General features: G+C 37.4%; 1 long non-coding RNA gene, 1 other non-coding gene and 1 pseudogene across 2 annotated transcripts; 1 reads left to right on the forward strand and 2 right to left on the reverse strand.

The window, feature by feature from the left end:
* Positions 1-265: 265 nt before the first annotated feature.
* On the forward strand, positions 266-2,464 carry LOC127075118 (uncharacterized). The gene is made up of 2 exons (XR_007786216.1): positions 266-2,028; positions 2,127-2,464. It is a non-coding gene; the product is annotated as an uncharacterized LOC127075118 (long non-coding RNA).
* Positions 2,465-6,199: 3,735 nt separating this feature from the next.
* LOC127077438 (small nucleolar RNA R71) lies at positions 6,200-6,306 on the reverse strand. The gene has a single exon (XR_007787249.1). It is a non-coding gene; the product is annotated as a small nucleolar RNA R71 (small nucleolar RNA).
* Positions 6,307-11,121: 4,815 nt separating this feature from the next.
* LOC127077708 (uncharacterized) lies at positions 11,122-11,221 on the reverse strand (annotated as a pseudogene).
* Positions 11,222-24,192: the final 12,971 nt, after the last annotated feature.

Consider the following 24,192-nt stretch of genomic DNA (forward strand, 5'->3'; position numbering starts at 1 on the left):
GGACTCTAAAACACAACCTGACCGCTTTCGTGACATTGTTTACTCACTTATTTATTATTCACACTGAAACTCGAAAACCCCCCATTTTTACTTGTTTTCTATAAATTGCACACATTTTGGCTTGCTCGAAGGAAGTCCCTGTGGATTCGATCTTTTTATTACTGAAACGATATCGGTACATTTGTTGAGAAGTCATCAGAGAGTATGGCCATCAAGGGGGCACGTTGGGCTTATCATTAGAAATCCCAAGGTTTGCATTGTCCTTGTGAGTTCAGGAGGAAGGAATGTGTGTAAGCAATACACAGGGTGTATATATCAAAGTACTTGGGATTTGGTGTTTGGAGGCCTAAACTGAGAGGGGCAAAGGAAGAGTGGATCCTCATACTCCCTCACTCACGTTTCCATCTACACAACCAATGTCATCTCCCTCTTAATTTACTCTCTTCACCATAAATCGCTCTGCCGCGTCGAAGGCACCAGAGCAACCCATAATGATCATCAACCACCACCATTCTACTCGTTCTTTTCCACTATATATGTTTCTTACATTCACTCCCTCTAAAAATCATTGCAATCTCTCAAATCCCAATATTAGTTCAAGAACCCTAGAAACCAATAAATGGTGATGGAGGGGAATCAAGCCATGCCACCTTGGGGCTTTGATTCCCCTCAATGAAGGTTACATACTGGTATCAAGATTAAAGCAAGAGAAAGTGAAATGGAATCTACCTTCAAGGTTGAGACTTTCCCTGGGAACTTGTTAAGGATGAAGATTATAAAGCTGAAGAATATAGAAGACCAATCTACTCCTTTTTGCCACAATTCCTTCTTCTTCTTCTCCTTGAGTCTAGTCTGTAGGAATTGGTATCTTCGTGTTGTTGTTGTTGATGATATGACAAGAGTGTAGAGAGTATAGTGTATAGGGAGTAGGCTTAGGTTATGCTCTGATTACGACAAGCTTCAATGTGATTTTTACATAATGGAGGATGAGAGAGCTCTAAAGTGAGGGAGGATAGAGGTTGAAGATGAGTTGCAGAGAGAGTGATAAATTGTTGAGGGTGAAATTGCAGAGTGAAAAAGGTCCCTTTAGATTGAAGATGATTGAAGCTTATATAGATGAATAGAGTGTAACTGAATTCGGGAAATTAGGGTAGAGTTTGTTGAAGGTTATGGCAGGGGTTAAAGCTAGTGGAATTCATGAGGAAGTTAGTTGGAGGAAGTTAACAGTGTTAACTGAAAGTTATTTCAGTTAGTTTGGATCAGTTTGTTAGTGAAATGAGACTTGATAGTTAAGTTAGTTGGTTAGTTGTGATGTTAGGACTGTTGTGCACTTGAGTTATGGAAATGGAGAATTAATGTAGTTAGCTTGATGAATTCGTGGAGCCAATTAGGATAGTGAGAAGAAATTAGTCATGTTAGTTTGAAATGTTATTGTTATTTTGGCATTAGTTAGTATGAACTACTATGAAGGTTAGCCAATAGAAGTTAGTAGGAATTTGATATTTTAACTATTAGTGGTTATAGTCGTTATCTTAAATGCTTAAAAGTAGAAGTGAACAGTTAGCAGCATGTTAGTAAGTTAAAATTTAGTGATTTGGAACTATTGACTAGACTATGATAGAACTGTTATAGATTGTTGGGTTAATTAGTTAGTAAGCTTGTGTTGAATTGAACAGTTGTTGAAGGTTCTGCTGCATATTAGTGAGAGTTAGCTTTAAATTGGAACTGTCATAAAATATTAGTGTGGTGGTGAATATGGTATTTGAATGGATATTAGTTGGCTAAGTTGATCAATTAAGGTATGAACTGCTATGGAATTGTGTTGATGTGTTTGTGAACCTAGTTTAGAAACATATAGTTGCTATGTAAGTGAACCAATTAATGGTTAGTAGGTCAATTTAAACTGATGTGATTTTGAACTGTTACAGAGGAATGGTGGTTATGCAGGTACATTGGGGTGGCTTGGTTGGCTATTTAGTTAGTCTGTTAGGATTGATACTTGGTCATGTTGCAATGCTATGCTAATTGGTATGAATTAATTTGGATGATTGAGTTGTGTTGATGAGTTTGTGTAGGCTTTGTTTGATCTTTCTAATGTGCGTCATTCTTTTTCCTTGTTGCTGCAGGATTAAGGTTCATGATAAGATGAGACTTTGTTTGGTTTGTTTGGCCCTGAAAAGGTATAACATATCATGGCTTACCAAGATGCAAGTTTTTGAAAACATCAAGAATAATGGAGAACTTTGAAGACATTGGAGGCTTGGAGTATCAAAAAATGGGATGTCTTGTGAATGAAGAAAAAATAGAATTAGGTAGTTTGACTTTGGTCAACTGTTTGACCAAAAAGTCAATTGTTGACCAAAAGGAAACTCTAGGTCAAACTAATTTTTTTATGGGATTTGGTTTTTACTCTCTTTGTAATGAATTTGGATGTTTGTAATGAAAGTTGCTCCTTTGAATGATATATGTAACTTGTTTCACAAGAAAAATGGTTTCCCTCCAAAATATGTCTTTTTTTAAAATTTTTGAATATGTTTGGATATGAATCTTCATCTTAAATGAGTTTGAATGCAAAGTCATGAATGAATTAAACAACCAAGCAACTAACCATGTAAGATCTCAATAGAGAATGGTCAACAAAAAGTCAACCTTCCATGGTTGACTTTTGTTGACCAAAGTCAAACTTAAAAGTGACCTCCAAATCAATTGTCCATGGTGTAATCAACATAACCAAAGATAATAAACCAAGGATTAGTGTCCCACAAAAAATTGACCCATAAGCAATGATCAACCAAAAATTTGGTGTGCCTATAGCCAAAATGACAAGATGAAGCATAATGAAGTCCACAAGCTTATAATATCATGCCTTATATCTTAAATAAGAAACCTTTGAATCAAAAGATTATTATTTGAAAAGATGCAACCGTAAATGAATGACCTAAATGACTATGAGTATGCAAATCAATCATAGACCAAGATTCGAATGAAAAGTGGGGAAAAGTAGGGAAAATTTTGGGGTATGACAGCTACCCCTATTTAATCATCTTAAATCTAAAGGTAAGAAGAGAAACGGCTTTCAGACATTCAAGATGGAAGAGGATTAAATATAAAGACCCAAAAATTTGCACTCTGAAGAGAATAGATAGGTAGAAGTGTTTATGATGATTTTTTTGCCTCTACTAATGAGCTACGGCAAGTATCAGTAGTTGAGATATTCCTGCAGGGTTCCACAAAGGTAGGAGGTTTGATTGTGTATTTTCAAAAGGCAGGCATAAAGTGTATAGATGTAATATTCAAAGTTCGAGGTTTTCTCATGCAAAAGGCATAAGGCATAGACGTCTTGCAAAAGGAAAGTAAGGCTTTGTTGGGGAATGCCAGGATTTTCCGTCACAAAAGGTAGAGGAGACTTGCAAAAGGCAAGTAAATGAGTATGAAGCTTCCTCACGCAAAAGGAAAATGAGGATTCCTTAGAAAAAGGCCAAGAAGATATTTGAAGGTAAATGTGATTTCTCATGCAAAAGGTGATGAGAACTTCTTAGCAAAAGGCAGAGAAAGGGAGACAGTCGATATGATTTATCGTACAATAGGAGATGAGAAATTCTTAGAAAAAGGTTGAGGAGGCGAGACGGTGGATATGATTTCTCATACAACTGGTGATGAGAACTTCTTAGAAAAAGGCTGAGAAGGCATGACAGTGGATATTATTTCCCATACAACAGGCGATGAGAACTTATTAGAAAAAGGATGAGAAGGTGAGACGGTGGATATGATTTCTCATACAACATGCGATTATAACTTCTTAGAAAAAGGCTAAGAAGGTGATAACATGAAACTATATCACATTTTTAGACTTGATTTAATTAAATTATATCTTTATTTGATTCAATTTATTTTATATTAATCGATATTACTCGGCATTTTCTTATTATTTATTTCAAGTATCATTATTTAAAGTACATGTGAAAAAGAAAAAAAAAAGGTGCAAAAAGAAGATTTTCTAGGAAAAGCACCAAAGCCCAGCCCACGTTTGGAATAAAGAAAATTGTTGTCACGACCGCAACAAGCACGTGCCGACCGCCACGTCCTAAGACCTAGTGTTACGACCATAACACATAGTATGACGGACGTCACACATTCCACTCCTATATTTTAGGCTTTACCTGCGTAACGGAGTGGACGGTTTCCCCTAAATTTTCTCATGCACTCGGAGACGCTTTGAACCATACTGAAGACACATTCTAGGAAACGGTTATCTTGGAAGGTGAATATAAATAAACCTTACAAAAGCGAATTGAGGCTCTCGCTTCCCCGTACAATTTTTCCAGCTTCCTAATTTTGCAAGCAATTTATTTCTTCTTTTCTTTTAGTTTAATTTCCGAAGCATACAATTTATTTTCTCACGATAGTTTCTACACCAGAAACTATTGTGTAATTTTACTGGATCTAACCTTACGTTAGATCATAGTATTTTATTTCCTTGTTTTTACTTTCCTATCTGATCGAGAATTGTGAAGAACAAATCCAACCGACTTGTGGTGGAGTGTTCGAGCACCGAAGCGTAGGAGATAAAATCCAGATTTCTAGTATTTTTCCAGGTTCATTAATTAATTGATTTATCGTTTTAATTTACATATGCTTTGTTCCGTTGTTTATATATATTGTTTGTTTGATATGACCGTATTTATGCATGATTATTGTTTATGCATGTTTATCATGTCTGACTAATTAATTTAGATATCGGTATGTAAAGTAAGCGGAATAAAGGAATCAAAGTTGAGTTGGTTTAAATTTATTTCAGAATATAGTCACTCTTTTTCTGGTCTCAATTTACAAAGTTAATACCAAGGTTTTTGTACGAGAGTAAAAGACATAAAGAAGTTAAAATCAATAGAACGACGGTTTGAGTTTTTAACTGGACAGTGTAAATTGAACATTAACTTTAAATCAGGGCGAAAGCAATTTTTAAGGTTAATTAAATTCTAATTATTTTCAAAAATTATTTTTAAAAGTTAAATGTGAGGACGAGAGTTAAGCATTTAAGTTTAATCATATAATCTAAGTCAACAGAGCGAGAGTTTGAGACGAGGGCGTTTAAACGGTTAGTATTATCTCAAAAGGAGTTTCTATAATTTCTATTATTTTCAAAAGTGATTTTAGACTTAACGAAATAGTGAGAGCGTACGTTAAAATATAAAGTCATAGCCTAATTCAACAGAGCGAGAGTTTGAGGAAAAGACTTTTAATTAATAGTGTCTACTGAAAAGACTTATTTTAAAATTAAGAAAAAGACCAACGAAGATTTGATTCCCCAAATACGACGAACTACATATTGATATCCATGTTATTTGATATTTTATCTAGATCCAAATTTAGTTTTATTTTTTCCCCTAATCATTAAAGTATCATCCGCCTTAGCTTTACGCAGTAACCCTAGAAAAATGGTAGATCGATTCATTAAGGCCCTGTGGGATCAATATCTTTTAAAACTACGCGACTAGACTGTGCGCTTGCAGTTAGTAACCCAATAGACTCATAAAGTCGCGACCAAGTTTTTGGCGCCGTTGCCGAGGATTTTTATTTAGTCGATATCGTAACTCTTCTGTTACGCTGTAGAGACTAAGGAAATTTTTATTTTTTCCCTTTTTCGTTGATTTGTATGCCACACACTCGCTCACAAGGCGAGCCGTATTACTTACGAATCAACGACGTCGAACGATATCTCCGATTATTACGACGAATTCGGGAGTATCGTGCTAGAAACAATCTTCCTCCAATCGAAGTTCCTGATCTCAAAAATCTCCTTCCTTTAACGATACCAGCGATGGCCGAACCAGCTCGTGCTCTTCGAGATTACGCTGCTCCGTCGCAGGATGAGCCGCATTCGAGTATTGCTCCACCCGCAATCGAAGCGAACAACTTCGAACTTAAACCTTCGCTGTTGCAGGCAGTGCAACAGAATCAATTTTCTGGAAATCCTACCGAGGATCCAAACCTTCATTTATCCGTATTTGTCCAATACGCTGACACTGTTAAAGCTAATGGTGTAACTTCAGAGGCAATTCGACTTCGTCTCTTTCCTTTCTCGTTAAGAGATAAAGCTAGAAGATGGCTTCAGTCTCTTTCTTCCAACTCAGTCACCACATGGTATGAGTTGAAGAAAGTCTTTCTTGCCCGATATTTTCCTCCAAGCAAAACAGCTATGTTGAGAGCCCAGATAAATGGATTTAAGCAAAAAGATAACGAATCCCTTTTCGAAGCATGGGAAAGATACAAGGACATGATGAGACTTTGCCCACACCATGGTTTAGAGGACTGGTTAGTAATTCACACCTTCTACAATGGTCTCTTGTACAACACAAGGTTAACAATAGACGTCGTCGCCGGTGGTGCGCTTATGGATAAACCTTACACCGACGCTTATCAACTTATCGAGAGCATGGCCCAAAATCATTATCAGTGGGGAAGCGACCGAACAGTGGTAGAAAAACCTCAAACAAAAGGTGGCATGTACGAGATAAGTAGCCTTGATCATGTTAATGCAAAAGTGGATGCTCTTGCCCAGAAAAGTGAAAGTTTAAATGTATCACCTCCAGCCACCGTGGTTGTCGTAACTCAAAATTGCGAGGTCTGTGGAATTCAAGGTCACACTCCTACAGATTGTCAACTCCTAACAGGAATTCAAACAGAACAGGTGAACTATGCTCAAGGAAATCCTTACTCGAATACCTATAACTCAAACTGGAAGAACCATCCTAATTTCTCGTATAAAAGTAACAACGCTTTATACGCACCTAGTCAAGCTCCAGCTGTACCACCTGGGTATCAAAAGCCGACCCGATCTACACCTAACAATAACGTTCCTAGGAAACCCAACTTGGAAATCATGATGGAGAACTTCATATCTTCTCAACAGCAAACCAATAAAGAGTTCTTAAACCAGAATGTACACACTAGCGAACAGATTAAACAACTAGCAAGTAAAGTAGATGCCCTGGCTACCCATAACAAAATGCTTGAAACACAAATCTCGCAAGTAGCTTAACAACAAGCGTCTACTGCTGCCCCAACTGGTACATTTCCTGGACAATCACAACCTAATCCGAAAGGCCACCCTCATGCAATTATATTACGAAGTGGAACAGAGGTAGAAGGACCATCTGACCCAAGAATTGAGAACCAAAACTCTAAAAAGTCAACTGAGGAAGAAGGTAAACCTAAGGAAAAGGAAGAGTGTAATAAGGAAACCGTAGAAAAAAAAGAACCTTATGTACCTCCACCGCCTTACAAACCACCTATCCCTTATCCTCAAAGGCTAATTAAAACCAAAAACGCGGGCCAATTTAAAAAATTTGTTGACCTACTGAAACAATTAAACATCACAATTCCTTTTACAAAAGCTATTACACAAATGCCCTCATATGCTAAGTTCTTAAAAGAAATTTTATCTAATAAAAAGAAACTTGAAGATAACGAAACAGTTACACTCACTCTGAGTGTAGCGCAATAATCCAAAATATGCCTCCTAAACTTAAAGATCCTGGTAGTTTTTCTATACCCTGTCATATAGGAAAATTTGTCATAGACAAAGCTTTATGCGATTTAGGAGCCGGTATCAGTGTTATGCCCTTGTCCATATGCAAGAAACTTGAAATGGGAGAATTAAGACCAACTAAAATGTCTGTGCAATTAGCAGATCGTTCCGTTAAATATCCCGTAGGAATTCTTGAAAACGTTCCCGTACGCATAGGTCAATTCTACATTCTCACCGATTTTATAATTATGGACATAAGAGAAGATGAAGTCACCCCCATTATATTGGGAAGACCCTTCTTTGCAACTGCCGGTGCTATCATAGACGTAAAACGAGGACTACTCACTTTCGAAGTAGGAGAAGAGAAAATTGAGTTTATTCATTCCCAATTTTTGAAAGCACCTGCGATAGAAGACACGTGTTACTTCATGGATATCATCGATGAATGCATAAAAGAAACAGAATTCGAAAATGACGATTTGTCCGACTATCGTGTAGAAGACAGACTGAACCAATGTTTAGCAATAACATCAGATCCTACGCAATGCCTTAAGAAACCAACCCTCGACCTGAAAACAATTCCCAAAAATCTGAGATATGAATTCCTAGACTTAGAACTTGAACGACCAGTAATAGTCAATGCAGACCTAGGAAAACTTGAAACCCAAAAACTCCTACATATCTTAAGAAAATATCCAACCGTATTAGGATACAACATCACCGATCTTAAAGGGATAAGTCCTTCTATTTGTATGCACCGCATCATGCTAGAAGAAGACTGTAAGACTTCTAGGGAACATCAGAGGAGACTAAACCCGATCATGAGTGAGGTAGTGAAGAAGGAAGTAACGAAGTTATTAGAGGCAGGTATCATATATCCTATATCCGATAGCAAATGGGTTAGTCTTGTACACGTAGTACCAAAGAAAGGAGGTATAACAGTGATCGAAAATGAAAAAGGAGAAACTATAACCAAACGAATTGAATCGGGATGGAGAATGTGCATTGATTATAGAAAGTTAAACAAAGCAACCCGAAAAGATCATTTTCCTTTACCATTCATAGACCAGATGTTAGAACGACTAGCCAAGCATTCTCATTTCTGCTATCTGGACGGTTACTCAGGTTTCTTTCAAATACCAATTCATCCTGATGACCAAGAAAAGACAACGTTCACATTGATAACATGAAACTATATCACATTTTTAGACTTGAGTTAATTAAATTATATCGTCATTTGATTCAATTTATTTTATATTATTCAATATTACTCGGTATTTTCCTATTATTTATTTCAGGTATCATTATTTAAAGCACGTGTGAAAAAGAAAGAAGAGGGGTACAAAAAGAGGATTTTCTAGGAAAAGCAGTAAGCTGAAGCACCAAAGCCCAACCCACGTTGAGAACAAAGGAAATGGCTGTCACGACCGCCACGAGCACATGCCGAGCGCCACGTCCTAAAACCTAGTGTTACGACCGTAACACATAGTGTGGTGGACGTCACACATCCCATCCTATATTTTAGGCTTTACGTGCGTTACGGAGTGGACGGTTTCCCCTAAATCTTCTCCTGCACTCGTAGACGTTTTGAATGACACTGAAGACCCATTCTAGGAAACGGTTATTTTGAGAGGTGAATATATAGACCTCACAAAAGCCAATTAGAGCTCTCTCTTCTCCGTACAATTTTTCCAGAATTATTTTTCCAGCACTCTAAATTTCCAAGCAATTTATTTCCTTTTCTTTTCTAGTTTAATTTCCGAAGCATATAGTTTATTTTCTCACGATAGTTTCTACACCGGAAATTATTGTGTAATTTTACTGGATCTAACCTTACGTTAGATCATAGTATTTTATTTCCTTGTTTTTACTTTCCTATCTGATTGAGAATTGTGAAGAACAAATCCAACCGACTTGTGGTGGAGTGTTCGAGCATCGGAGCTAGGAGATAAAATCCATAATTCTAGTATTTTTCCAGGTTCATTAATTAATTAATTTATCCTTTTAATTTACATATGCTTTGTTCCGCTATTTATATATATTGTTTGTTTGATATGGCCGTATTTATGCATGATTATTGTTTGTGCATGTTTATCATGTCTGGCTAATTAATTTAGATATCGGTATGTAAAGTAAGCGGAATAAAGGAATCAAAATTGAGTTGGTTTAAATTTATTTCAGAATATAGTCACTCTTTTTCTGGTCTCAATTTACAAAGTTAATACAAAGGTTTTTGTACGAGAGTAAAAGATATAAAGAAGTTAAAATCAATAGAACGACGGTTTGAGTTTTTAACTGGACAGTGTAAATTGACCATTAACTTTAAATCAGGGCGAAAGCAATTTTTAAGGTTAATTAAATTTTAATCATTTTCAAATATTATTTTTAAAAGTTAAATGTGAGGACGAGAGTTAAGCATTTAATTTTAATCATATAATCTAAGTCAACATAGCGAGAGTTTGAGACGATGGTGTTTAAACGGTTAGTATTTTCTCAAAAGGAGTTTCTATAGATTCTATTATTTTCAAAAAGTGATTTTAGATTTAACGAAATAGTGAGAGCGTATGTTAAAATATAAAGTCATAGCCTAATTCAACAGAGCGAGAGTTTGAGGAAAAGACTTTTAATTAATAGTGTCTACTGAAAAGACTTATTTTAAAATTAAGAAAAAGACCAACGAAGATTTGATTCCCCAATTACAACGAACTACATACTGATATCCATATTATTTGATATTTTATCTAGATCCAAATTTAGTTTTACTTTTCCCCCTAATCATTAAAGTATCATCCCCCTTAGCTTTACGCAGTAACCCTAGAAAAACGGTAGATCGATTCATTAAGTCCCTGTGGGATCGATATCTTTTAAAACTATGCGATTAGACTGTGCACTTGCAGTTAGTACCCCGATAGACTCATAAAGTCGCGATCAAGTTTTTGGCGCCGTTGCCGGGGACTTTTATTTAGTCAATATCGTAACTCTTATGTTACGTTGTAGAGACTAAGGCAATTTTTATTTTTTTCCCTTTTTCGTTGATTTGTATGCCACACACTCGCTCACAAGGCGAGCCGTACTACTTACGAATCAACGACGTTGAACGATACCTCCGATTATTACGACGAATTCGGGAATATCATGTTAGAAACAATCTTCCTCCAATCGAAATTCCTGATCTCAAAAATCTCCTTCCTTTGACGATACCAGCGATGGCCGACCAGCTCGTGCTCTTCGAGATTACGCTGCTCCATCGTAAGATGAGCCGCATTCGAGTATTGCTCCACCCGCAATCGAAGCAAACAACTTCGAACTTAAACCTTCGCTGTTGCAGGCAGTGCAACATAATCAATTTTCTGGAAATCCTACCGAGGATCCAAACCTTCATTTATCCGTATTTGTCCAATACGCTGACACTGTTAAAGCTAATGGTGTCACTTCAGAGGCAATTCGACTTCGTCTCTTTCCTTTCTCATTAAGAGATAAAGCTAGAAGATGGCTTCAGTCTCTTCCTTCCAACTCAGTCACCACATGGAATGAGTTGAAGAAAGTCTTTCTTGCCCGATATTTTCCTCCAAGCAAAACAGCTATGTTGAGAGCCCAGATAAATGGATTCAAGCAAAAAGATAACGAATCTCTTTTTGAAGCATGGGAAAGATACAAGGACATGATGAGACTTTGTCCACACCATGGTTCAGAAGACTGGTTAGTAATTCACACCTTCTACAATGGTCTCTTGTACAACACAAGGTTAACAATAGACGTCGCCGCCGGTGGTGCGCTTATGGATAAACCTTACACCGACGCTTATCAACTTATCGAGATCATGGCCCAAAATCATTATCAGTGGGGAAACGACCGAACAGTGGTAGAAAAACCTCAAACGAAAAGTGGCATGTACGAGATAAGTAGCCTTGATCATGTTAATGCAAAAGTGGATGCTCTTGCTCAGAAAATTGAAAGTTTAAACGTATCACCTCCAGCCACCGTGGTTGCCGTAACCCAAAATTGCGAGGTCTGTGGAAATCAAGGTCACACTCCTACAGGTTGTCAACTCCTAACAGGAATTCAAACAGATCAGGTGAACTATGTTCAAGGAAATCCTTACTCGCATACCTATAACTCAAACTGGAAGAACCATCCTAATTTTTCATATAAAAGTAACAACGCTTTATACGCACCAGGTCAAGCTCCCAGTCAAGCTCCAGCTGTACTACCTGGATATCAAAAGCCGACCCCATCTACACCTAACAATAACGTTCCTAGGAAATCCAACTGGAAATCATGATGGAGAACTTCATAGCTTCTCAACAGCAAACCAATAAAGAGTTCGTAAACCAGAATGTACACACTAGCGAACAGATTAAACAACTAGCAAGTAAAGTAGATGCCCTGGCTACCCATAACAAAATGCTGGAAACACAAATCTCGCAAGTAGCTCAACAACAAGCGCCTACTACTGCCCCAACTAGTACATTTCTTGGACAGCCACAACCTAATCCGAAAGGCCACGCTCATGCAATTATATTACGAAGTGGTACAGAGGTAGAAGGACCATCTGACCCAAGGATTGAGAACCAAAACTCTAAAAACTCAACTGAGGAAGAAAGTAAACCTAAGGAAAAGGAAGAGTGTAATAAGGAAACCGTAGAAAAAAAAGAACCTTATGTACCTCCACCGCCTTACAAACCATATATCCCTTATCCTCAAAGGCTAATTAAAACCAAAAACGCGGGCCAATTTAAAAAATTTGTTGACCTACTGAAACAATTAAACGTCACAATTCCTTTTACAAAAGCTATTACACAAATGCCCTCATATGCTAAGTTCTTAAAAGAAATTTTATCTAATAAAAAGAAACTTGAAGATAACGAAACAGTTACACTCACTCTGAGTGTAGCGCAATAATCCAAAATATGCCTCCTAAACTTAAAGATCCTGGTAGTTTTTCTATACCCTGTCATATAGGAAAATTTGTCATAGACAAAGCTTTATGCGATTTAGGAGCCGGTATCAGTGTTATCCCCTTGTCCATATGCAAGAAACTTGAAATGGGAGAATTAAGACCAACTAAAATGTCTGTGCAATTAGCAGATCGTTCCGTTAGATATCCCGTAAGAATTCTTGAAAACGTTCCCGTGCGCATAGGTCAATTCTGCATTCCCACCGATTTTATAATTATGGACATAAGAGAAGATGAAGTCACCCCCATTATATTGGGAAGACCCTTCTTAGCAACTGTCGGTGCTATCATAGACGTAAAACGAGGACGACTCAGTTTCGAAGTAGGAGAAGAGAAAATTGAGTTTATTCTTTCCAAATTTTTGAAAGCACCTGCAATAGAAGACACATGTTACTTCATGGATATCATCGATGAATGCATGAAAGAAACAGAATTCGAAAATGACGATTTATCCGACTATCGTGTAGAAGACAGACTGAACCAATGTTTAGCAATAACATCAGACCCTACGCAATGCCTTAAGAAACCAACCCTCGACCTGAAAACACTTCCCAAAAATATGAGATATGAATTCCTAGACTTAGAACTTGAACGACCAGTAATAGTAAATGCAGACCTAGGAAAACTTGAAACCCAAAAACTTCTACATATCTTAAGAAAATATCCAACCGCATTAGGATACAACATCACCAACCTTAAAGGGATAAGTCCTTCTATTTGTATGCACCGCATCATGCTAGAAGAAGACTGTAAGACTTCTAGGGAACATCAGAGGAGACTAAACCCGATCATGAGTGAGGTAGTGAAGAAGGAAGTAACGAAGTTATTAGAGGCAGGTATCATATATCCTATATCCGATAGCAAATGGGTTAGTCCTGTACACGTAGTACCAAAGAAAGGAGGTATAACAGTGATCGAAAATGAAAAAGGAGAAACTATAACCAAACGAATTGAATCGGGATGGAGAATGTGCATTGATTATAGAAAGCTAAACAAAGCAACCCGAAAAGATCATTTTCCTTTACCATTCATAGACCAGATGTTAGAACGACTAGCCAAGCATTCTCATTTCTGCTATCTGGACGGTTACTCAGGTTTCTTTCAAATATCGATTCATCCTGATGACCAAGAAAAGACAACGTTCACATGTCCTTTTGGTACCTTCGCTTATCGACGAATGACGTTTGGCTTGTGCAATGCTCCTGCAACTTTCCAAAGGTGCATGATGGCAATATTCGCCGATTTTCTCGAAAGCATCATGGAAGTCTTCATAGATGACTTTTCCGTGTGCGGGCAAAGTTTCGAAGAATGTCTTGAGAACCTCGAAAGAGTTCTAGAACGATGTGTAAAAGTAAACCTAGTACTTAATTGGGAAAAATGTTACTTTATGGTACAAGAAGGAATTGTTTTAGGACACATCATATCAAATAGAGGAATTGAAGTAGACAAAGCCAAAATAGAAGTAATCGAAAACCTTTAACCTCCGAAAACTGTGAGGGAAATACGAAGCTTCTTAGAACATGCCGGTTTTTACCGACGATTCATTAAAGATTTCTCCAAAATAACTAAACCTTTAACCGAATTATTAATGAAAGACGCTGAATTCATCTTCGACAATAAATGTTTAGAAGCATTTCAAACACTTAAACAAGCATTGATCTTCGCGCCCATAATGCAGACCCTGGATTGGAATGAACCTTTCGAAATAATGTGTGACGCAAGTGACTACGCCGTAGGCGCTGTTTTAGGACAACGAAAGGATAAAAAACTTCACGTCATATATTATGCGAGTAGAACTCTAGATGAAGCGCAAATGAATTACGCCACGACCGAGAAAGAACTTTTAGCAGTAGTATTTACACTAGATAAATTTCGTTCCTACTTGGTCGGAGCTAAAATAATCGTTTACACTGATCACACTGGCATTTAGTACCTCTTAACAAAAAAGGACGCTAAACCTAGACTCCTAAGGTGGATCTTGTTGCTACAAGAATTTGATTTGGAAATCAAAGATAAAAAAGGAACAGAAAACGTAGTAGCAGATCACCTCTTTAGACTTGAAAACCTGGAACCGGAAAGAACATCGATCAACGATGATTTCTCGTACGATAAACTTATAGCTAATTTGGAAGAAAATAGAGCTGACAAACAGGTAGAAACCACCTTGGCTATATGCGTTACACCATGGTACGCTGATTTTGTCAATTATTTAGCCGTCGGAGTGGTTCCACTTGATTTATCCTACCAACAAAAGAAACGATTCTTCCATGACATAAAACATTATTACTGGGACGACCCTTTACTTTTCAAAAGAGGCTCCGATGGTATTTTCCGTCGCTGTATACCTGAAGAAGAGGTAGAAAGTATAATCCAACATTGTCATTCCGCTCCTTATGGTGGACATGCAAGTACATCCAAAACCTGCTCTAAAATCCTACAAGCCGGTCTTTATTGGCCAAACATATGGAAGGATGTACATACCGCTGTCAAGAAATGTGATAGGTGTCAACGCACAGGAAACATATCTAGACGCGACGAAATGCCACAAAAAGGCATTTTGGAAGTAGAAATTTTCGATGTGTGGGGAATAGATTTCATGGGACCTTTTCCACCTTCTTTTGGTAACAAGTACATACTCGTAGCGGTTGACTACGTATCAAAATGGATTGAAGCTATAGCTTCTCCATCAAACGACACACGAGTAGTAATTAAACTCTTTAAGAATATAATCTTTCCAAGATTTGGTGTCCTAAGAATAGTCATCAGTGTCGGGGGATCTCATTTCATATCTAAAATACTCGAAAAATTATTATTTAAGTATGGTGTAAAACATCGAGTAGCAACACCTTACCATCCTCAAACTAGTGGACAAGGGACAAGTGGAAGTGTCTAATAGAGAAATTAAACAGATATTGGAAAAAACTGTCGCTACATCGAGGAAAGACTGGTCATCAAAATTACCCGAAGCTTTATGGGCATATCGAACCGCTTACAAAACTCCCATAGGAACAACCCCATTTAAGCTTATTTATGGTAAATCGTGTCACCACCCAGTGGAGCTAGAACATAAGGCCTATTGGGCTATTAAAAATTTAAATTTAAACTATAAGGCCGCCGGTGAAAAGCGAATCCTAGATATAAACGAATTATAGGAACTTAGACAAGATGCATACGAAAATGCCAAAATCTACAAGGAAAGAACGAAAAAATGGCATGATAAACATATATCAAGGAAAACTTTCAAACAGGGCGATGTAGTCCTATTGTTTAACTCTAGACTTAAGTTATTCCCAGGAAAACTAGGCTCTAGGTGGTCTGGCCCTTTCAAAGTCACTAATGTCTTTTCTAGCGGGGCTGTAGAAATTAAAGGAAAATCTATTGAATCATTTATCGTAAACGGGCAGCGTCTAAAGCATTATCATTATACTGAAAACAATGAAGACTCGCAAGTCCTGCACTTAGACGTATTGTCTCCAAAATTAATAGATTAACATTTAATAGTTTTATGTCGAGCTTGCGACATTAAACAAAGCGCTTCGTGGGAGACAACCCACAAATTTTTATTTTTCTTTGATTATTCTTTTGATTTTATTCAGTTTTCATTCTTCATTTTCTCTATATTATTAAATTTTTCTTCTTTTCTTCTTTCGGCATCTGGCCAAATTCTGACTAAAATTCTTGTTTTTCTTTTCTTTAGTTAACACTAACCTGATGGCACATATTGATCACATGGGTATCAATTTCCGAGGGAGAGCTCAGAAACAAAAATTTGAAGAACTTGCTGAGAGAGAGATGCACCCAAATTTTTATGCTGATGATTGTGCAATGACCGTACTTGGGCTAAGAGATAGTGCCCTATATCTGTTGAGTCAAATAGGGTGGGAAACCACTCCTACTCGGAGACAATTTGTTACTTACCGGAGGCTAACTCTAGAATTCCTTAGCTCCCTGATTTATTTACCGAACCATGGAAAAGGAATAAACCGAGGTTTCATTCAATTCAGGATGTTCAATATGGAGTATCAGTATAACATTAGAGAATTTACTAACCTCTTAGGGTTCCCTACTTCTTTTGACATATTCACCATGAACCAAGAAGACCTCTTTGAATATCGAGAGCTTGAGCATTTTTGGGGACGTTTGACGGGAAATGACGAACCTGAGGAACATGAGTTTCTTTCTGGAAACATACATAACCCAGCTTTTCGTTATTTCCACAAGATCCTAGCACACACTCTTTTTGGGAAAAGATCAAACATTACCACAGTATCACGTGATGAACTTTTCATAATATTTTGTGCTTCCCAGAATCGTCTAGTGAATGGTGCCACTTATATGTTGGCGAGTTTTGACCTCCTCATTCAAGATGACCGTGCACCCATTCAAATAGGAGGATTGATAACTATGATTGCTAATGCTATTGGATTGCGCCAACCCATGCTTGATTTGAACCCTTTTTGTGGTATTCATCCTATGAATATACTTTTCCTTTTCAACACTATGTTTATAGGAAACCTTGGACCTGAAGAGTTTGAACTATTAATTAACAACCAAGCCTTTTACCTATTCACCATGCCTAGCCCGAAATAATTGGCTCTACAACCTGGATGGAATGCCTTCTCCCGTTAGATCTGTTGAAACCATCCAAGATTATGAGATTCTTGACAACCAGATTCCTAATGCTGAGTCTGATCCGCAGACGCCAACTGGTTACCATGATGCTGCCTCTCCACCTCATCCTATCCCGTCTGCAGAATCGGCAGTACCTGATCTTAGACATCATATGCCCGGAACTGATTATAATACCGCTATTCAAGCTTTGATGTCAGAACAAGATGCCATTAGAGAAGAGTTAACTATGATGGAACATGAATTTATGGAATACATGAGTAGAATGACAAATCAATTTCACGAGTTGCTACACCGTGTCAATTCCTTTGCTCCTCCGACGAGAGATTCTACAAGTGGCTAGAAGAATTGCAGTTAGCTAGTTTTAGTCTTAGGAAATTTATAGTTTCGTTTGACAATATTTTTAATCTTAGGATTTATTTTTCGCATGTTTCATTTTATCTTCTGTCAAATACTACATTATGTTTATTTTTATGAAGCTACTGGCATTATTGGTTAAATTAAATTTCATTTTGATTTATGCACTGTCTAAAATTACCAATGATGATATATATTGTATGCTACTACTTACATGGCTTATTAGAGAAACAATATATATTCTATGGTGAAGTAAAGTAGCAAATATAATAAACAAAATAATAAAAATAACAAATATAATAAGCAAAACCGAAATAATTTAAAAACATAAAAAAATAAAAAAATAATGAAACAAAACACACATGGTGTCACGAACATTTTGACCGTTGCATGATCAGAGGCGTGACGAGCGTAACGCATGCTGTCACGGTCGCCACACCCCCATGACGCCCGTCACGCATGCTGTCACGAACGTGACAACCTGCTTTCTCATTAAATGTTTTTGACCGTTGTCACGGCCGTTACTCCCCTTTTCAATTCACCTTTATTTTATTCATCTCACCTCTTTATCCCCATTCAACTCACCTCTCTATCCACATTAATTTTTTCTCACCCACTCCTCTTCCCAATTTCAAAACTCTTCCTATAAATACCTTCACTACATTTCTTCCTATACCACATCATTCCATTCTATACAAAAAAAATTCATCCTCTTTTCCTTTCTCCTTCTTTCTACCTACCAATCAAAATGGCGGAGAACCAACATCAAATGCAATTTGGAAATATTATTTTCCGAACTGAAGATAGTAACTATCAACGGGAGCAGTTTGTTCGTTTTCAGCAACACGGTGTCACATCTACCAGGTACCCAGATTTCAATTGCTTACAAGAATTAGGATTACATCAAGGTGTGCAATGGCTGCTTAGGTTATCCGATTTAACTTTTCTGTGCACACAAAATCACCCAACATACCCATCACTCACCTTGGAGTTTTTAAGCTCTTATTCATACACCACTCCAACCGGTGAGGACGAGTACTTAACCGGTGTCGCAAAATTCCGTATGTTCAACACTGAGTATGCACTATCTCAAGATTAGTTGAGTGCCATGCTACATTTTCCTGAAGGAGACCACGTCCACCCAAGAATCCCTCCAAACTTAGAGTGGAACACGGTCGCATTCGAACTTTTTGGAAAAATATCCGGTGTGGTAACCACCAATTGGGATGCATTACTTGCTTTACACATGCACAACCCCACTATCCGGTATTTTGTCCGTATTTTGCAAAACACCATCTTTGGAAGAGCCAACAACAGCAAAGTTAACGTGAAAGAATTATTCTTCCTACACTGCATCTTTTCAGCAGATACAAAGGTAAACACCGCCTCTTTCTTACTTCACCATATCCGTACCCTTTGTGCTCGAGGCAATCAACCTTTTGTGATTGGAGGATTAATAACCACCATCGCACTCGGTTTAAATTTAGGGGACCGACTTCAGAATTTGCAATCTTTGCCACCCCTGTTTATAGATATCAGCTATTGTCGCTCCTGCCGCTTAATCAAACATAGGATAGGCGGAAATTATTATCTTATGGTGAATAACCAAGAAATCCCAAGCGTCGTTATGCCCAACATTGCACTCACCGATGTTACTAACCCCAACAGATTCATCTACAATTTGAATGCTCCCGAACCTACCATGCCTACACAAGCAAACCCGCCCCCAGACGAGTTTGATGAAATGGAGCAAGGTGATCAAGGTCCTGAACAACATGTTGTCCCACATAATCCTTCCGATACTGTAGCTGCTCCATCCTCCCGACGTCGTCGAAGAAGAAGTCCTGCAACAAATGATGACATCATGGATGCTATTGAACATCAAGGCCAACGGCTTGATGCCATGCATGCGCAGAATAACGAAGTAATGCAACTGATGCGCCAGATGCAACAACAACAACAAGAGAGGAATGCAATAACCGACCAGAGGTTCACTGACTTGCTTAACAGGTTTGATGACTTGGCAGTACGTGAACGATCACCGGGTCCGAGAACAAGAGTGCGCAGGCAGAATTGAGTTTGGGTTCCATTTTTTTCCTTTTTTTTCTCTTTTTTTGAAACATTGGGGCAATGTTTCATTTAAGTGTAGGGGGGAAAACTTTGTTTCAGTTATGTTTATTTCCCTTTCGAGTATGCTATTTCCCTTTCAATAAAAATAAAAAAAACAATTCTTAAGTCAAGTCCCTAGTGTGAAATTTTTTATTATCTATTCTCCTCAATTTTCTTGTGCCATAATAAAATTCAACACACTCAACAAGTATAAAGGTTGCCTATTTTATAAAACTTGAGTGAAATTAAAACAGAATTATTACCGCCCCAACACTCTAAAAACCTCAGCATGTTAGATCAGCTTAAGTACCTATTATACCAACTCCTTGAACTTTTAGTTTTATAGTAACCCCGAGTAGTTTATACGAGAAGTCGACACCATCTTAATAGCAAACTACGTGGAGAGCCGATGAATACAAGTGAATGATTCCCAAAACAACAGATTAAAAATCAGGAAATGCACTAATTAAGTTAGGTGATCCTTACCCGATGATTTAATCCAAAGGTTGCGGACCCTACAAAAACATAGTATGAACGATCCATTGTGAGTTGGTTCAGCGGTTTCTGGTGCTGAACTTGGTAGGGCGGACTACGGTCCGATCCACCGCAATTTGCAATAGACTAAATAAAGAAGTTATCCAACTTATGTACCAGATCTTCTAACTAAAAGGGGATCAGAATCGCTAACCGGTTACTCCACTATGTGCGTGAAAAGATAAAGGGTTTAATGTGATTTCGCTCGAATGAAAACGGGTGAAATAAGAGCAAAAGAACTAGGCTGAGCTATAATAGCATGACTCGAACTGGTTTGCATAAGGTGGGGTTATCTAGTGTTGTTACGGTAGTTTTTGGTGTTAAGATTAAACTCAGGTTATTTCTAAACGAGATTTACTTGCAACATATTATGAATTGATGTGTGTTTGGAAATTTCATCTTGCTTGAGGACAAGCAAAAGTCTAAATGTGGGGGAGTTTGATAACATGAAACTATATCACATTTTTAGACTTGATTTAATTAAATTATATCGTCATTTGATTCAATTTATTTTATATTATTCGATATTACTCGGTATTTTCCTATTATTTATTTCAGGTATCATTATTTAAAGCATGTGTGAAAAAGAAAGAAGAGGGGTGAAAAAAGAGGATTTTCTAGGAAAAGCAGCAAGCTGAAGCACCAAAGCCCAGCCCACGTTGGGAACAAAGGAAATGGATGTCACGACCGCCACGAGCACATGCCGAGCGCCACGTCCTAAAACCTAGTGTTACGACCGTAACACATAGTGTGACGGACGTCACACATTCCATCCTATATTTTAGGCTTTACGTGCGTAACGGAGTGGACGGTTTCCCCTAAATCTTCTCCTGCACTCGTAGACGTTTTGAATGACATTGAAGACCCATTCTAGGAAACGGTTATTTTGAGAGGTGAATATATAGACCTCACAAAAGCCAATTAAAGCTTTCTCTTCTCCGTACAATTTTTCCAGAATTATTTTTCCAACACTCTAAATTTCCAAGCAATTTATTTCCTTTTCTTTTCTAGTTTAATATCCGAAGCATACAGTTTATTTTCTCACGATAGTTTCTACACCGGAAATTATTGTGTAATTTTACTGGATCTAACCTTACGTTAGATCATAGTATTTTATTTCCTTGTTTTTACTTTCCTATCTGATTTAGAATTGTGAAGAACAAATCCAACCGACTTGTGGTGGAGTGTTCGAGCATCGAAGCTAGGAGATAAAATCCAGAATTCTAGTATTTTTCCAGGTTCATTAATTAATTAATTTATCGTTTTAATTTACATATGCTTTGTTCCGTTGTTTATATATATTGTTTGTTTGATATGGCCGTATTTATGCATGATTATTGTTTGTGCATGTTTATCATGTCTGGCTAATTAATTTAGATATCGGTATGTAAAGTAAGCGAAATAAAGGAATCAAAATTGAGTTGGTTTAAATTTATTTCAGAATATAGTCACTCTTTTTCTGGTCTCAATTTACAGAGTTGATACCAAGGTTTTTTGTACGAGAGTAAAAGACATAAAGAAGTTAAAATCAATAGAACGACAGTTTGAGTTTTTAACTGGACATTGTAAATTGAACATTAACTTTAAATCAGGGCGAAAGCAATTTTTAAGGTTACTTAAATTCTAATCATTTTCAAAAATTATTTTTAAAAGTTAAATGTGAGGACGAGAGTTAAGCATTTAAGTTTAATCATATAATCTAAGTCAACAGAGCGAGAGTTTGAGACGAGGGTGTTTAAACGATTAGTATTTTCTCAAAAGGAGTTTCTATAGATTCTATTATTTTCAAAAAGTGATTTTAGATTTAACGAAATAGTGAGAGCGTATGTTAAAATATAAAGTCATAGTCTAATTCAACAGAGCGAGAGTTTGAGGAAAAGACTTTTAATTAATAGTGTCTACTGAAAAGACTTATTTTAAAATTAAGAAAAAGACCAACGAAGATTTGATTCCCCAATTACGACGAACTACATACTGATATCCATATTATTTGATATTTTATCTAGATCCAAATTTAGTTTTACTTTTCCCCCTAATCATTAAAGTATGATCCGCCTTAGCTTTACGCAGTAACCCTAGAAAAACGGTAGATCAATTCATTAAGTCCCTGTGGGATCGATATCTTTTAAAACTACGCGATTAGACTGTGCACTTGCAGTTTGTACCCCGATAGACTCATAAAGTCGCGATCACACATGTCCTTTTGGTACCTTCGCTTATCGACGAATGTCATTTGGCTTGTGCAATGCTCCTGCAACTTTCCAAAGGTGCATGATGGCAATATTCGCCGATTTTCTCGAAAACATCATGGAAGTCTTTATGGATGACTTTTCCGTATGCGGGCAAAGTTTCGAAGAATGTGTCGAAAACCTAGAAAGAGTTCTAGAACAATGTGTAAAAGTAAACCTAGTACTTAATTGGGAAAAATGTCACTTTATGGTACAAGAAGGAATTGTTTTAGGACACATCATATCAAATAGAGGAATTGAAGTAGACAAAGCCAAAATAGAAGTAATCGAAAACCTTCAACCTCTGAAAACTGTGAGGGAAATACGAAGTTTCTTAGGACATGGCGGTTTTTACCGACGATTCATTAAAGATTTCTCTAAAATAACTAAACCTTTAACCGAATTATTAATGAAAGACGCTGAATTCATCTTCGACAATAAATGTTTAGAAGCATTTCAAACGCTTAAACAAGCATTGATCTCCGCGCCCATAATGCAGACCCCGGATTGGAATGAACCTTTCGAAATAATGTGTGACGCAAGTGACTACGCCGTAGGCGCTGTTCTAGGACAATGAAAGGATAAAAAACTTCACGTCATATATTATGCGAGTAGAACTCTAGATGAAGCGCAAATGAATTACGCCACGACCGACAAAGAACTTTTTGCAGTAGTATTTGCACTAGATAAATTTCGTTCCTACTTGGTCGGAGCTAAAATAATCGTTCACACTGATCACGCTGCCATTAAGTACCTCTTAACAAAAAAAGGACGCTAAACCTAGACTCCTAAGGTGGATCTTGTTGCTACAAGAATTTGATTTGGAAATCAAAGATAAAAAAGGGACTGAAAACGTAGTAGCAGATCACCTTTCTATACTCGAAAACCTGGAACCGGAAAGAACATCGATCAACGATGATTTCTCGTACGATAAACTTATAGCTAATTTGGAAGAAAATAGAGCTGACAAACTGGTAAAGACCACCTTGGTTGTATGCGTTACACCATGGTACGCTGATTTTGTCAATTATTTAGCCGCCGGAGTGGTTCCACTTGATTTATCCTACCAACAAAAGAAGCGATTCTTCCATGACATAAAACATTATTACTGGGACGACCCTTTACTTTTCAAAAGAGGCTCCGATGGTATTTTCCGTCGCTGTATACCTAAAGAAGAGGTAGAAAGTATAATCCAACATTGTCATTCCGCTCCTTATGGTGGACATGCAAGTACATCCAAAACCTGCTCTAAAATCCTACAAGCCGGTCTTTATTGGCCAAACATAGGGAAGGATGTACATACCGCCGTCAAGAAATGCGATAGGTGTCAACGCACAGGAAACATATCTATACGTGACGAAATTCCACAAAAAGGCATTTTGGAAGTAGAAATTTTCGATGTGTGGGGAATAGATTTCATGGGACCTTTTCCACCTTCTTTTGGTAACAAGTACATACTCGTAGCGGTTGACTACGTATCAAAATGGATTGAGGCTATAGCTTCTCCAACAAACGACACACGAGTAGTAGTTAAACTCTTTAAGAATATAATCTTTCCAAGATTTGGTGTCCCAAGAATAGTCATCAGTGACGGTGGATCTCATTTCATATCTAAAATACTCGAAAAATTATTGTTTAAGTATGGTGTAAAACATCGAGTAGCAACACCTTACCATCCTCAAACTAGTGGACAAGTGGAAGTGTCTAATAGAGAAATTAAACAGATATTGGAAAAAACTGTCGCTACATCGAGGAAAGACTGGTCATCAAAATTACCCGAAGCTTTATGGGCATATCGAACCGCTTACAAAACTCCCATAGGAACAACCCCATTTAAGCTTATTTAT

This window comes from Lathyrus oleraceus, chromosome 4, assembly GCF_024323335.1.
Source record: "Lathyrus oleraceus cultivar Zhongwan6 chromosome 4, CAAS_Psat_ZW6_1.0, whole genome shotgun sequence".
NCBI lineage: Eukaryota > Viridiplantae > Streptophyta > Magnoliopsida > Fabales > Fabaceae > Lathyrus > Lathyrus oleraceus.